The following is a 14436-nucleotide window of genomic DNA, read 5'->3' on the forward strand; positions in this document are numbered from 1 at the left end:
GGCAAAACACTCTCCGACATAAATCACAGCAGGATCCTCCATGACCCACCTCCCAGAATATTGGAAATAAAAGCAAAAATAAACAAATGGGACCTAATTAAAATTAAAAGCTTTTGCTCAACAAAGGAAACTATAAGCAAGGTGAAAAGACAGCCTTCAGAATGGGAGAAACTAATAGCAAACGAAGCAACAGACAAACAATTAATCTCAAAAATATACAAGCAAATTCTGCAGCTGAACTCCAGAAAAATAAACGATCCAATCAAAAAATGGGCCAAAGAACTAAACAGACATTTCTCCAAAGAAGAAATACAGATGGCTAACAAACACATGAAAAGATGCTCAACATCACTCATTATTAGAGAAATGCAAATCAAAACCACAATGAGGTATCATTTCACACCAGTCAGAATGGCTGCTATCCAAAAGTCTACAAGCAATAAATGCTGGAGAGGGTGTGGAGAAAAGGGAACCCTCTTACACTGTTGGTGGGAATGCAAACTAGTACAGCCACTATGGAGAACAGTGTGGAGATTCCTTAAAAAACTGGGAATAGAACTGCCATATGACCCAGCAATCCCATTGCTGGGCATATACACCGAGGAAACCAGAATTGAAAGAGACGCATGTACCCCAATATTCATCGCAGCACTGTTTACAATAGCCAGGACATGGAAGCAACCTAGATGTCCATCAGCAGACGAATGGATAAGGAAGCTGTGGTACATATACACAATGGAATATTACTCAGCCATTAAAAAAAATACATTTGAATCGGTTTTACTGAGGTGGATGAAACTGGAGCCCATTATACAGAGTGAAGTAAGCCAGAAAGAAAAACAACAATACAGTATACTAATGCATATATATGGAATTTGAAAGATGGTAACGATAACCCTATATGCAAGACAGAATAAGAGACACAGATGCATAGAACAATTTTATGGACTCTGAGGGAGAAGGTGAGGGTGGGACGTTCTGGGAGAATAGCATTGAAACATGTATATTATCATATGTGAAACAGAACACCATTCCATGTTCGATGCATGAGACAAGGGCTCAGGGCCAGGGCAGTGGGATGACCCAGAGGGATGGGATGGGGAGGGAGGTGGGTGGGGGGTCCAGGAAGGGGAACACATGTAAACCCATGGCTGATTCATGTCAATGTATGGCAAAAACTATTACAATATTGTAAAGTAATTAGCCCCCAACTAAAATAAATAAATTTATAAAAATAAATAAATAAATAAATAAATAAAATGAAAAAAAAAAAAGAAAAGATGCTCAACATTATTAGAGAAATGCAAGTCAAAACCACAATGAGATATCACCTCACACCAGTCAGAATGGCCATCATCAAAAAGTCTACAAGCAATAAATGCTGGAGAGGGTGTGGAGAAAAGGGAACGCTCTTGCACTGTGGGTGGGAATGTAAATTGATACAGACTGATATTTAAAGTAAAAACTCCTAAGATGATGCTCATGTGCAGCCAGGCTCAAGAACCTGCTGAGAGGTACCATGGAGAGAAACTTCTAGAGTAGCACCCTTGAGGTGTCTCAATCTGATTCAACTCGAACCACCTACGTGCCCTCAAGCTCAATTTGTAACAGGTCCTCACCTGTTAAACAGAGATCGTTATCCTCATCTTCCAGTCTTCCCAGAGCTGCTGTGCCGAGTAAAAGGGGCACACCTGTGGCAGGCTGCATTCCTCAGGAAGCTGACTCCGGTGGAGACGGGAGGGCCGGAAGTTCACTCGAGTTGCTCTCAGGAGCCGCTCTTGGGAGAGGAGAGGCAGGGCGGCAGGTTGCGTGAGAGGACAGAGGCCCCGCGGGTAGCTCTGCATGGAGAAGACCCTTCAGCGCTGTCCTCAGTTGGCATGAGGCAGCTCTTCAGTCCGTCAGTCCCTGCAGGCGGGCACACAGCTGCCTAGACCTCCATTCCCGGAGGGGCGTCTGAGCCGCACTTCACAGGTTAGTCAATTCCTTCACACTCTTTGTTCGATAGATAAATAAAGGGAACTCCTTACCCTCCTGAAACCTTGCCTGCCTTGAGCGTGTCCTGTTAGAATAAAGCCCCTCCACCTCTGTAAACTTTGAAACCTCTAGGCAGCCCCTGCTTCAGCCTGAATTCAGTCAATCCCCACATTTTATTATCCTCTTTGTTTTTGCTACTATTGTCTTAGTTCAGTTTGCTATTTTCTCGTTTGAATTATTTCAACAGCTTCCTGATAGCTCTCCCTGCTTCTTGAATTTTTTTGCCGAAATTCATCCAGTTCGCAACTGCCAGAGGGATGCTTCTCAAAGGCAGAGCCGAGCCGCTGATTACTGTGCTTAAAACCTTTCAGTGGTTCCTTACTGCCTTCAGTGTATAGACCAGGTTGTAGGATGGCCTAGGGTGTTGTCTTCATCTGGTTCTTTCCTTCCGTCCCAGTAAGCGGCTCACAGCTTCTGTCACACAGTGAGTGCACTGCTCTGTGCCTTCTTACCTTTTCTTGTGCTGTTCACTCTTCTTAGAATGACCTTGCACTGAAACATGTATATTACCATATGTGAAATTGATTGCCAGTCCAGGTTTGATGCATGAGACAGGGTGCTCAGGGCCGGTGCAATGGGTCGACCCTGAGGGATGGGATGCAGAGGGAGGTGGGAGGGGGGTTCAGGATGGGGAACACAAGTACACCCATGGCTGATTCATGTCAATGTATGGCGAAAACTGCTACAATATTGTAAAGTAATTAGCCTCCAGTTAAAATTAATTAATTAAAAAAAATAAATCTGTTTACATTTGAAGTCTCTTCTACCCCTCATAGGGCTTCCCTTGTGGCTCAACAGGTAAAGAATCCGCCTGCAATGAGGGAAACCAAGGTTCTATTCCTGGGTTGAGAAGATCCCTTGGAGAAGGGAAAGGCTACTCACTCCGGTATTCTGGCCTGGAGAATTCCATGGACTTGTAGTCCATGGGGTCATGAAGAGTCGGACATGACTGAGCAACTTGCACTCACTACTCCTCATAAGTCAGTGAATTCCTGCTGTAAATACCACTTCCCTTCATTTGTCTTAAGGGATTTTTTGAGGTCTTCACATGGGAGCCCTTCATCTGACTTTGTCAGAATTGGGTGAACCTCCACAGAGTTATGAGCCAGAACTTTAATTCTGTTACATTCACCCATTTGTTACTTCTGTGTTTCTAGCACCTTCTTCATTCTTGATTGCTGAGACATGAGCTCCCTGGTTCACAAACTGCCCATTGGAATCACCTGAGGATCCTTTAAAACTACTGATGCCTGGGCCTTACCCCCAGCTATTGATTTAATTGAGATGTGAGCTGGGCATTGAGGGTTCTAAAAGCTCCCCAGATAACTGTAATGTGCAACAAAAATTGAGAATCACTGTGTTCCTGATAATTAAGATGGATATGTGTGTATGTGGTCAGTCGCTAAGTCATGTCCCACTCTTTGCGATCCCATGGACTGTAGCCTGCTGGGCTCCTCTGTTCATGGGATTCCCCAGGCAAGAATACTGGAGTGGTTTGCCGTTTCCTTCTCTAGGGGATCTTCCTGACCCAGGGATCGAACCTGTGTCTACTACATTGGCAGATGGATGCTTTACCAATGAGCCACCAGGGAAGCCCGATAATTAAGATACTGCTTGATAATTAAGGTATGAGCTAATAAATGGCAAGCTAGAAGGGAAAGACCCCAAACAGTGCCTCCTCTCTTAGGGCTTTAGAAGTTTCCCAAAGCCCCAGTGGTTCAAAGGATAAGGACCGGAAGGTGGAGCAGTAGGATAAGTTATTATTATAGGGAAGAGGATCAGCTCTATGCCTTGTCCGGTGAGAGTCAACTACATAGCAAGTGTATTTTTCTGTTGTTTTCTGTCCTATTCCCTTCATCAGATTCAAGACTCTGATGTTACCTATCTTGAATCAAAATTGTGCTGTATTACTCAACACATACTCAGAACATATGCTGTCACTCCTATGACCAAACCTGACATTGGCAATCAATGATCTAAATCCTGAACATGTCCTCCCAAACTCTCGCTACTCAATGATTCTGGTAGTCACTGCATCAGTGGGTCAGAGTTGGCAGAAAAATATCTATTTATCATCTTGACTCTAAGGAATACATAGGCATGCATCTTTTTGGAGGAGAAAGGATGTGTTTTATAGTAAATAATACATGGCCCTGTCCTTCTGATGTTAACTTTGAGAAAGCACCTTCATGTTCTGGTCTTAAGTTTTCTTATCTGAAATAGGAAGTTTGGATCCTTTAGTCTCCTAGTTGCAAAAGCACGAGAGGCCTGTCATTGCAGTGGCGTTTTCTCGGGCTAAGATCAATGAGAGACAAATCAGATTCAATTGAAAGTCACATGTGGAAGATTCATTATTTGAGAAAAGGGAACCTTGAGGTCATTCATCCTCATCTAATAGGGATCAAGCAGATCTAGAAACCTCATCTCAAAAGGAGAGACATAACTTCTGACTGTTTTGAGCTAGGTTTTATATTTTTTTCCCCTTTATTTAACCCAGTTACTTTATGGAGCATAAATAAATTCTAAGGAGTAGAAGCATTGAAGAAGATTGAAAGATGACTGCATTTTCTCTCCCTCTGCAAATTTGAAGTTTAAAAATCATATTTGATTTTTTCTTCTTATTTATCAAGGACTGTGGGCTTCCCTGGTAGCTCAGACAGTAAAGAATCTGCCCACCAGTGCAGGAGACCCAGATTTGATCCCTGGGTCAGGAAGATCCCCTGGAGAAGGGAACAGCAACCCACTCCAATATTCTTACCTGGAGAATCCCATGGACAGAGGAGCCTGGTGGGCTACAGTCCATCGGGTCTCAAAGAGTCAGACACGGCTGAGCAGCCAACATTTTCAATTTTTTTTCATGCAGTTGCAAAGCTTAGTAAAAGTAACCAGAGGTATGACCTATGCTTATAAAGGGTGAGGTCTCAACACTCCTATGCCTCCTTGAAGTTCCCTCTTCGTTTCCCAACTTTTCTCGGTGGAGGGAATGCTGCTGCTTGGGAAAGACCAAAGCAAAGCCTCAGACATGTGAGCCCTCAGACAAAAAGTCTCATGCAAGTCTTCAGACTACTAGCCCACATCGGGGCCTAGAAACCATGCCTGCTCCTTACTCTGTTAGTATGCAGTGCCATGAAAAGAGTCAGGGTTTGTAGCCAAACAGATGTGGGTTCAAATCCTAGCTTTGCTTCTTACTTGCTCTGTGGCATGGAAAACCTCACCTAGTCTCTCTGAGGCTTGGTTTCCACTGGTAGATAAGGGGTTAATAATGCCTGTCTTTCAGAAGTTCAAAAGTAGAGGGCCTGGCTCAGAGTAGATGCTGGACTTGGAAAAACCACCCAGGAAAATCTGCTCATGCCACATAGCCATGACCTTGCTATTTCAGGCTTGAGAGGACAAGCCCTAATCTTTTTCCTCTTTCATGAACTGGCAGACAAAACCCAACCGGCCAGGCCTCCTTGGTGGGAGGTGAATTTCTCCAACCTGATGCATGTGGACTGCCTTTTGTCCACCTCAGGAGAACTACCCTCCTTTCCCGCTGCATGGATTTGGCAGGTTGCCAATCACACGATCCTCTGCTTCCCTATCTCAGAGAGGACAGGTGGCCTAAAACAGAACAACCCTATTCTCATTCCTTAGAACTTGGATCACAATGGAGGCATGTAAGAAAGGCAAGAACCTGGGTCAGAGGCTTTCTAAAGCGACAGGAGAAAAAAGACCACAAATTGCTTCCATAGAAAACCCCAGACCCTTCTTCCCTGGCTTCACAAAGCCCTTTATTTATTTATTTATTTATGGCTGTGCTGGGTCTTTGTTGCTGCATGGGGGCTACTCTCTAGTTGCGGTGCATGGGCTTCTCATTGCGGTGGCTTCTCTGATTGTGGAGCATGGGTTCTAGGGCGGGTGGCTTTTATTAGTTCCCATGCATGGGCTTAGTTCCCCCACGGCGTGTGGAATCTTCCCCAATCAGGAATCGAACCCATGTCCCCTGCATTGACAGGCAGGTTCTTGACCACTGGGCCACCAGGGAAGTCCAAGCCCTGACATTTATGGTATTCATTTATCCTCTTTCAATTCTGAGCATCACTCATTGCTGATCTATTTAGCTTCCCTTTTCTATGCTAGAGTTAGAGCAGTGGGTATCCCCGGCTAAGAATATATGACAGAGTTGTCCCTACATGGATGGGGGTCTCCACTTCTAATGTGTCTACACTTACTAATTTTGGGTCAGTGTGGGCCTCGGGGGCATCCAGCACAATGTCTTCATTTAATATCGAAGACACCTGAGGCTGGGAGGTAACGTGTGACTTGGTCATTTTCCCAAAGTCATTTGGGGGAAGACCTCAGCTTTAAATTTAGATCCCCTGACACTAAGCCTTGTATTTATTCTGCCTCTTGCCATCTTGAACTTAGGCTGTAAACATAATGCATTAAGTTCAGCCCCTGCAAGGCCACAATCAATAATAGTTTTCACCTCAAAAAAGCTAATGAGCTTTCCCTTGTGTCATAGACCGTGCCTGCACCCCTGACCAGGTCTCTGGCATTTCAGGTTATTGGTTCAGAAGAGGGGATGGGGAGCTGGTGTGGGAGATTGAGGCTGGATCCAAACAACCCAGATCACTACACAAGAAGCAGACCTCAAGACCCATCAAAATACTGTCTTTGCATGAGAGGTACTCACTTTAATCTTCTTCTTTGTCATAGACAGTCTGACCCTACTCAATAATTTATCTTCTCTATCCTAGAAAGATGGAAGGGTTCCATTTCTGAAACAGAAAAAGCAGAGACAGAAGTTTATTAAACACTAGAAGAAAGAGAGGAGACTGTTTGCTTTTCCCCTTAAATATGGCAGAGAATGCTGAAACTAAACAGTGTAAGGACAAACACTAGTTCTTCTTTGTAAGTCTCGGAAAAGTGGGAGGAAAAAAGCACCCAGAGTGGGCCTCTTATAAAGGGAGATGAAGTTCTTAGTGTGGCTCCTTGAACCAAGAGAAAAGAAGAAAAACACTGGCTATAGTATACTGAGCACTTCCTGTGGCCCGGGCCTTGGATGGATGTTATTTAAGCCTGCAGTCACCTTGGAAAGAAGTATTCCCATTACATGGCTTCCCTGGAGGCTCAGTTGGTTAAGAATCCACCTGCAATATGCAGGAGACCCAGATTTGATTCCTGGGTTGGAAAGATCCCTTGGAGAAGGAAATAGCAACCCACTTCAGTATTCTTGCCTGGAGAAACCCGTGTACATAGAAGCCTGGCAGACTACAGTTCATGGGGTCACAAAGAGAAGACATGACTCGGTGACTGAACCACCACCACCATTCCCATTACACAGTGAGGAGACGAAGGGTCAGAAAAGGGAGATCATTTGCTAGTAAGTAGTGAAGCCATGGCTTAAGCCAGGATGATGTAAACCTCAGATCTTTACTTAGTATGCTTTACTGCTTCCCACCCATAAAAGGACTACAGTCCCTAACACACTTTTGAGGTCTGTGACAAACCCAATATTCCTGCTCTAGGCATCTACAGATTGGGATAGCACCTCGACTTTGCAAATTTAATCATTCCTTTTTTTCCTCCTCCCCTGAACCAACCTTTGCCGAGTGCTTAGAAAGGGCTACTTAAATCCATAGCCCAAGAAAAATGTATCTTTGTGATTAATATGTGTTAAAATGAGGAGTGACATGGTAATAAAATGGGAAAGGTTTGGGGGCCTTTGGGGAAATCCATCTGACCGCGGGCTGTTGTTCCAATAATGAGGCTGCTATTTTGCGGTCGTGGAGGTAATGTTTTCTGATGCAGGTCGAATGATTAACAAGGTGAATATCTCTGCCTGGAGGAAGGAGGGGTGGAGAGGAAGTGCCAGCAGGAAAATGGCTCAGGACGGGAAACCACAGGCCTTTCCTTCTTCATTCTCTGGAGCTGTGAGAATTTTAATTAAGCCCAGAGGCCAGGAGAGGCTGGTTCTCTGCTCTCAGTCTCATTCAGTGCTGCAAGGTGGGGGGTTTTGAGGTGGGGGTGGGGGGGGAGAAGAAAGGGGACTGGAAGGACTCTAGAGGAGAGGAAAGGAAAAACAGAAGGATGCATTTTCCTAATCCATTTTCTCCATTGTCTAGAAATTTCAGTCAGGTAATTCCTCTTCTGTTTGCCTGGAGAGCTGGCTTGCTTGGAGTGTGGAGTGTTAGCTGATGGGGGTACTGCAGTGGCATGCAAGGGGGTGACTATGATTATATATGGCCAGAGGATCCAGGAGTACACAAATCCTGCCTTGGTCCAGCTATTCTTCTTCCTATGAGCTTCCTCAAAGAGACATAGCAAAAGTAACTCTATTATTAGCTGAGCTTTAATCTTAAACCTCAAAGTAAGGATGGCCTGGATCAGGTAGTAACTTTCTCTTCTTGAGACCAGAGGCAGGCCAAGGGGCAAGTAAAGTCTGAATGACATACTTTTCTCCCAAATTTAGATCCCTTCCATTATGGCACAATGGAAATGTACACCTGCTGATAACAGAGAGAGAGAGAGATGGAAAGATGGCATCCTCTTCCATTGTCCCCTTAAGCTGTTTCAGGCTAGATGAGGCTAAGGCCTGGCTACAATGCCAGAGGAAGGGAAAGCATTCTGAGATGTGGGGATGGCTGGACAGAGATCCCACAGGAAGTGTTATTAAGCCTGTGTATGTCTCTCTGAGAACACCACCCTTAGAATAAAAAGCCTAATTCATTTTCTAGACTCTGACCAACCACATAATCATGACACTTATGTCTGGGGATGGGGTGATGGGGTGGAGGTGGTGGTGAGGTTCATACCTTTCACCTCATTTCATCTTTGGGAGAGAGAGAGCAGCTGTGGAGACTCCCAAAAGATCAAATGGAAAAAAGCTATTGAAACTCCCTGTGTTCTTGGTCTTCTGCCCCAGTTTTGTCTTTCTGGATGAATGCTGTGGTCTCCATGATAACTCTATCTTTGCTGTCAGAATGATTTTCCTGAATCACCACTCTCGTTCACATCACTAAATGCTCAAAAATATTCCGTGGATATCACTGTCCTGAGCAGCCATGTGCAACCTGGCCTTCCTTCTGTTTTTGTAAATAAAGTTTTATTAGAACTGTTATTATCATCTATTTTCATTTTATCTACAGCTGCTTTCACGTTGCAGTGTCAGAGTTGGGTGCTTGTGACAGAGAGCTTATGGCCTACAAAACCTAAAATATTTACCATTTAGCCCTTTACTAAAGAAGTTCCCTGAATCCTGGTCTAGAGAAAGATGTCCAGATGTCTATACCTGGCAATTGAGGTCTTTGCTTGTATTTGTTGTTGTTCAGTTGTTTCGTCGTGTCCAACTATTTGTGATCCCATGGATTGCAGGAAGCCATGCTTGCCTGTTCTTCACTATCTCCCGGAGCTTGCTCAAACTCATGTCCATTAGGTCGGTGATGCCATCCAACCATCTTGTCCTCTGTCATTCCCTTTTCCTCCTGCCTTCAATCTTTTCCAGCTTCAGGGTTTTTCTAATGAGTCGGCTCTTCACATCAGAAAGGCAAAGTATTGGAGCTTCAGCTTCAGCATCAGCCCTTCCAATGAATATTCTGGACTGATTTCCTTTAGGATTGGCTGGTTGGATCTCCTTGCAGTCCAAGGGACTCTCACGAGTCTTCTCCAACACCACAGTTTGAAAGCATCAGCTCTTCAGCACTCAGTCTTCTTTATGGTCCAACTCTCATATTCGTACATGACTACTAGAAAAACCATAGCTTTGACTATCTGGACCTTTGTCAGCAAGGTGATGTCTCTGCTATTTAATACGCTGTCTAGGTTTGTCATAACTTGTCTTCCAAGAAGTAAACATCTTTAAATTTCATGGCTGCACACACAGTGATTTTGGAGCCCAAGAAAATAAAGTCTCTCAATGTTTCATTGTTTCCCCATCTGTTTGCCATGAAGCGATGGGACCAGATGCCATGATCTTAGTTTTCTGAATGTGGAATTTTAAGCCAGGTTTTTTAGTCTCCTCTTTCACTTTCATCAAGAGGCTCTTTAATTCCTCTTCACTTTCTGTGTAAATGTGGTGTCATCTACATATCTGAGGTTATTGTTATTTCTCTTGGCAATCTTGATTCCAGCTTGTGTTTCATACAGTCTGGCATTTCACATGATGTATTCTGCATATAAGTTAAATAAGCAGGGTGAAAATACACAGCTTTGACATACTCCTTTCCCAATTTTGAACCAGTCTGTTGTTCCATGTCCTTGTTCCTTGTTGCTTCTTGACCTGCATACAGGTTTCTCAGGGGGCAGGTAAGGTGGTCTGGTATTCTCATCTCTTTAAAAATTTTCCACAGTTTGGTGTGACCCACACAGTCAAAGGCTTTAGCGAAGTCAATAAAGCAGAAGTAGGTTTTCTTCTGGAATTCTCTTGCTGTTTTTTTGATCCAACAGATGTTGGGAATTTCATCTCTGGTTCCTTTGCCTTTTCTAAATCCAGCTTGTACATCTGGAAGTTCTCGGTTCACATACTGTTGAAGCCTAGCTTGAAGGATTTTGAATACAACCTTGCTAGCATGTGGAATGAGTACAACTGTGCAGGAGTTTGAACATTCTTTGGCATTGCCTTTCTTTGGGATTGGAATGAAAATTGACCTTTTCCAGTCCTGTGGCCACTGTTGAGTTTTCCAAATTTGCTAGCATGTTGAGTGCAGCATTTTAACAGCATCATTTTTAGGATTTAAAATAGCTCAGTTAGAATTCCATCACTTCCACTAGCTTTGTTCATAGTGATGCTTCCTAAGGCCCACTTGACTTCACTCTCTGGGATGTTTGGCTCTAGGTGAGTGATCACACAATTATGATTATCTGGATCATGAAGATATTTTTTGTACACTTCTTCTGTGTATTCTTGCCACCACCTCTTAATCTTCTGCTTCTATTAGGTCCATGCCATTTCTGTCCTTTATGGTGCCCATCTTTGCATGAAATATTCCCTTGGTATCTCTAATTTTCTTGACGAGATCGCTAGTCTTTCCCATTCTATTGTTTTCCTCTATTTCTTTGCATTGATCACTGAGGAAGGCTTTCTTATCTCATCTTGCTGTTCTTTGGAACTTGGCATTCAGGTGCGTATATCTTTCCTTTTCTCCTTTGCCTTTCACTTCTCTTCTTTTCACAGCTATTTGTAATGCCTCCTCAGACAACCATTTTGCCTTTTTGCATTTCTTTTTCTTGAGAATGGTGTGATCACCATCTCTTGGACAGTGTTATGAACCTCTGTCCATAGTTCTTCAGGCACTCCATCTATCAAATCTAATCCCTTGAATCTATTTGTCACTTCCACTGTGAGAGTTGCACGGTGAAAAAAACTGAGCGCTGAGGAATTGATGCTTTTGAACTGTGGTGTAGGAGAAGACTCTTGAGAGTCCCTTGGACTGCAAGGAGATCCAATCAATCCATCCGAAAGGAGATCAATCCTGGGTGTTCATTGGAAGGTCTGATGTTGAAGCTGAAACTCCAATACTTTGGCCACCTCATGCGAAGAGTTGACTCATTGGAAAAGACCCTAATGCTTGGTAGGATTGGGGGCAGGAGGAGAAGGGGACGACAGAGGATGAGATGGTTGGATGGCATCACCGACTCGATGGACATGGGTTTGGGTAGACTCCAGGAGTTGGTGATGGACAGAGAAGCCTGGTGTGCTGAAATTCATGGGGTCGCAAAGAGTCAGACACGACTGAGCGACTGAACTGAACTGTATAATTGTAAAGGATTTGATTCAGGTCATACCTGAATGGTCTAGTGATTTTTCTTACTTTCCTCAATTTAACTCTGAATTTGGCAATAAGGAGTTCATGATCTGAGCCACAGTCAACTCCCGGTCTTGTTTTTGGTGACTGTATAGAGCTTCTCCATCATTGACTGCAAAGAATATAATCAGTCTGATTTCGATATTGACCATCTGGTGATGTCCATGTGTAGAGTCGTCTCTTGTGTTGTTGGAAGAGTGTTTGCTATGACCAGTGTGTTCTCTTGGCAAAGCTCTGTTAGCTTTTGCCCTGCTTCATTTTGTATACTCTAATGCCAAACTTGCCTGTTACTCCAAATATCTCTTGACTTCCTACTTTTTGCGTTGCAGTCCCCTATGATGAAAAGAACATCAGTTTGTGTTTTTTTTCTCTGTTCAGTTCAGTCGCTCAGTTGTGTCTGACTCTTTGCGACCTCAAGAACCACAGCACACCAGGCCTCCCTGTCCATCACCCACTCCCGGAGTTTACCCAAACTCATGTCCATCGAGTCAGTGATGCCATCCAACCATCTCATCCTCTGTCGTCCCCTTCTCCTCCCACCCTCAATCTTTCCCAGCATCAGGATCTTTTCCAATGAGTCAACTCTTTGCATCAGGTGGCCAAAGTATTGGAGTTTCAGCTTCAACATCAGACCTTCCAATGAACACCCAGGACTGATCTCCTTTAGGATGGATTGATTGGATCTCCTTGCAGTCCAAGGGGCTCTCAAGAGTCTTCTCCAACACCACAGTTCAAAAGCATCAATTCTTCAGTGCTCAGCTTTCTTTATACTCCAACTCTCACATCCATACATGACTACTGAAAAAACCATAGCCTTGACTAGATGGACCTTTGTTGACAAAGGAATGTCTCTGCTTTTTAATATTCTGTCTAGGTTGGTCATAACTTTCCTTCCAAGGAGTAAGCTTATTTTAATTTCATGGCAGCAATCACCATCTGAAGTGATTTTGGAGCCTCAAAAAATAAAGTCAGCCCCTGTTTCCACTATTTCCCCATCTATTTGCCATGAAGGATGAGACTAGATGCCATGATCTTAGTTTTCTGAATGTTGAGCTTTAAGCCAACTTAAAGAGTGTCCTCTTTCACTTTCATCAAAAGGCCCTTTAGTTCTTCTTCACTGTCTGCCATAACGGTGGAGTCATCTGCATATCTGAGGTTATGATATTTCTCCTGGCAATTGTGATTCCAGCTTGTGTTTCTTCCAGCCCAGCGTGTCTCATGATGTACTCTGCATATAAGTTAAATAAGCAGGGTGACAATATACAGCCTTGACGTACTCCTTTTCCTGTTTGGAACAAGTCTGTTGTTCCATGTCCAGTTCTAACTGTTGCTTCCTGATCTGCATACAGGTTTCTCAAGAGGCAGGTCAGGTGGTCTGGTATTCCCATCTCTTTCAGAATTTTCCACAGTTTATTGTGATCCACACAGTCAAAGGCTTTGGCATAGTTAATAAAGCAGAAATAGATGTTTTTCTCGAACTCTCTTGCTTTTTCAATGATCCAGCGGATGTTGGCAGTTTGATCTCTGGTTCCTCTGCCTTTTCTAAAACCAGCTCGAACATTTTGAATTTCACGGTTCATGTATTGCTGAAGCCTGGCTTGGAGAATTTTGAGCATTACTTTACTAGTGTGTGAGATGAGTGCAATTGTGTGGTATTTTGAGCATTCTTTGGCATTGCCTTTCTTTGGGATTGGAATGAAAACTGACTTTTTCCAGTCCTGTGGCCACTGCTGCGTTTTCCAAATTTGCTGGCATATTGAGTGCAGCACTTTCACATCATCATCTTTCAGGATTCGAAATAGCTCAACTGGAATTCCCTCACCTCTATTAGCTTTGTTCGTAGTGATGCTTCCTAAGGCCCACTTGACTTCACATTCCCGGATGTCTGGCTCTGGGTGAGTGATCACACCATCATGATTATCTGGGTCGTGAAAATCTTTTTTGTACAGTTCTTCTGTGTATTCTTGCCACCTCTTCTTAATATCTTAAGACATATGCTTATAACTGACACTAAATCAAGAAACAGAACATTAATTGCCATTGCCCCAGAAGCCCTCCTCATTCTCTTTTCTGTACTGATTTCTAACAGTTATAGGTCTGGTTTAGCTGTTTTTGATCTTTCATTTGTCTGACTTTGTTGTGGATGTTGTTCAGTCACTCAGTTGTGTCCTACTGTTTGCGAGCCCAAGGACTGCAGCACAGCAGACTTCACTGTCCTTTGCTATCTCTCAGAGTTTACTGAGACTCATGTCCATTGAGCCAATGATGCCATCCAACCATCTCAGCTCTGCCACCCTCTTCTCCTCCTGCCTTCACTCTTTGCCATCAGGGTCTTTTCCAATGAGTCAGCTACTTTCCCTCAACTTACATTTGTGAAATTCAAACATGTCATTGCATGCAGTGATAGTTTGTTTATTCTCATTGCTTATTTCCATTTTGCATGTTTTACATGATTTATTAACTCTACTGTTGATAGACATTTGGGGTTTCTACTTTGCAGCTATTATGAATAGTGTTGCTATGAACACCATGTTACATGTGTTTTTTGGTTAACACATGCATGCATTTCTGTTGAGTTAATGCCTAAGTATGTAATTGAGTCATAGGTTACAGGCTA

The 14436-nt window shown here is 43.5% G+C and overlaps 1 protein-coding gene across 5 annotated transcripts in view; it reads left to right on the forward strand.

Moving 5' to 3' along the window:
• Positions 1–14436, forward strand: part of LOC145508724 (uncharacterized) — an 885448-nt gene that overhangs the window by 495511 nt on the left and 375501 nt on the right. The window contains exon 1 of one of the 5 annotated variants that reach the window (XR_014055562.1): positions 1757–1971. The exons of the other annotated variants lie outside the window; for them this stretch is intronic. The gene's annotated coding sequence lies outside the window, so the exon portion shown is untranslated. Of the gene's footprint in view, positions 1–1756; positions 1972–14436 lie in introns of those variants that run through there. 5 annotated transcript variants of the gene reach the window in all.

This window comes from Giraffa tippelskirchi, chromosome 6 (genome assembly GCF_054371585.1).
Source record: "Giraffa tippelskirchi isolate mGirTip1 chromosome 6, T2T-mGirTip1v1.2.pri, whole genome shotgun sequence".
Taxonomy (NCBI): Eukaryota; Metazoa; Chordata; class Mammalia; order Artiodactyla; family Giraffidae; genus Giraffa; species Giraffa tippelskirchi.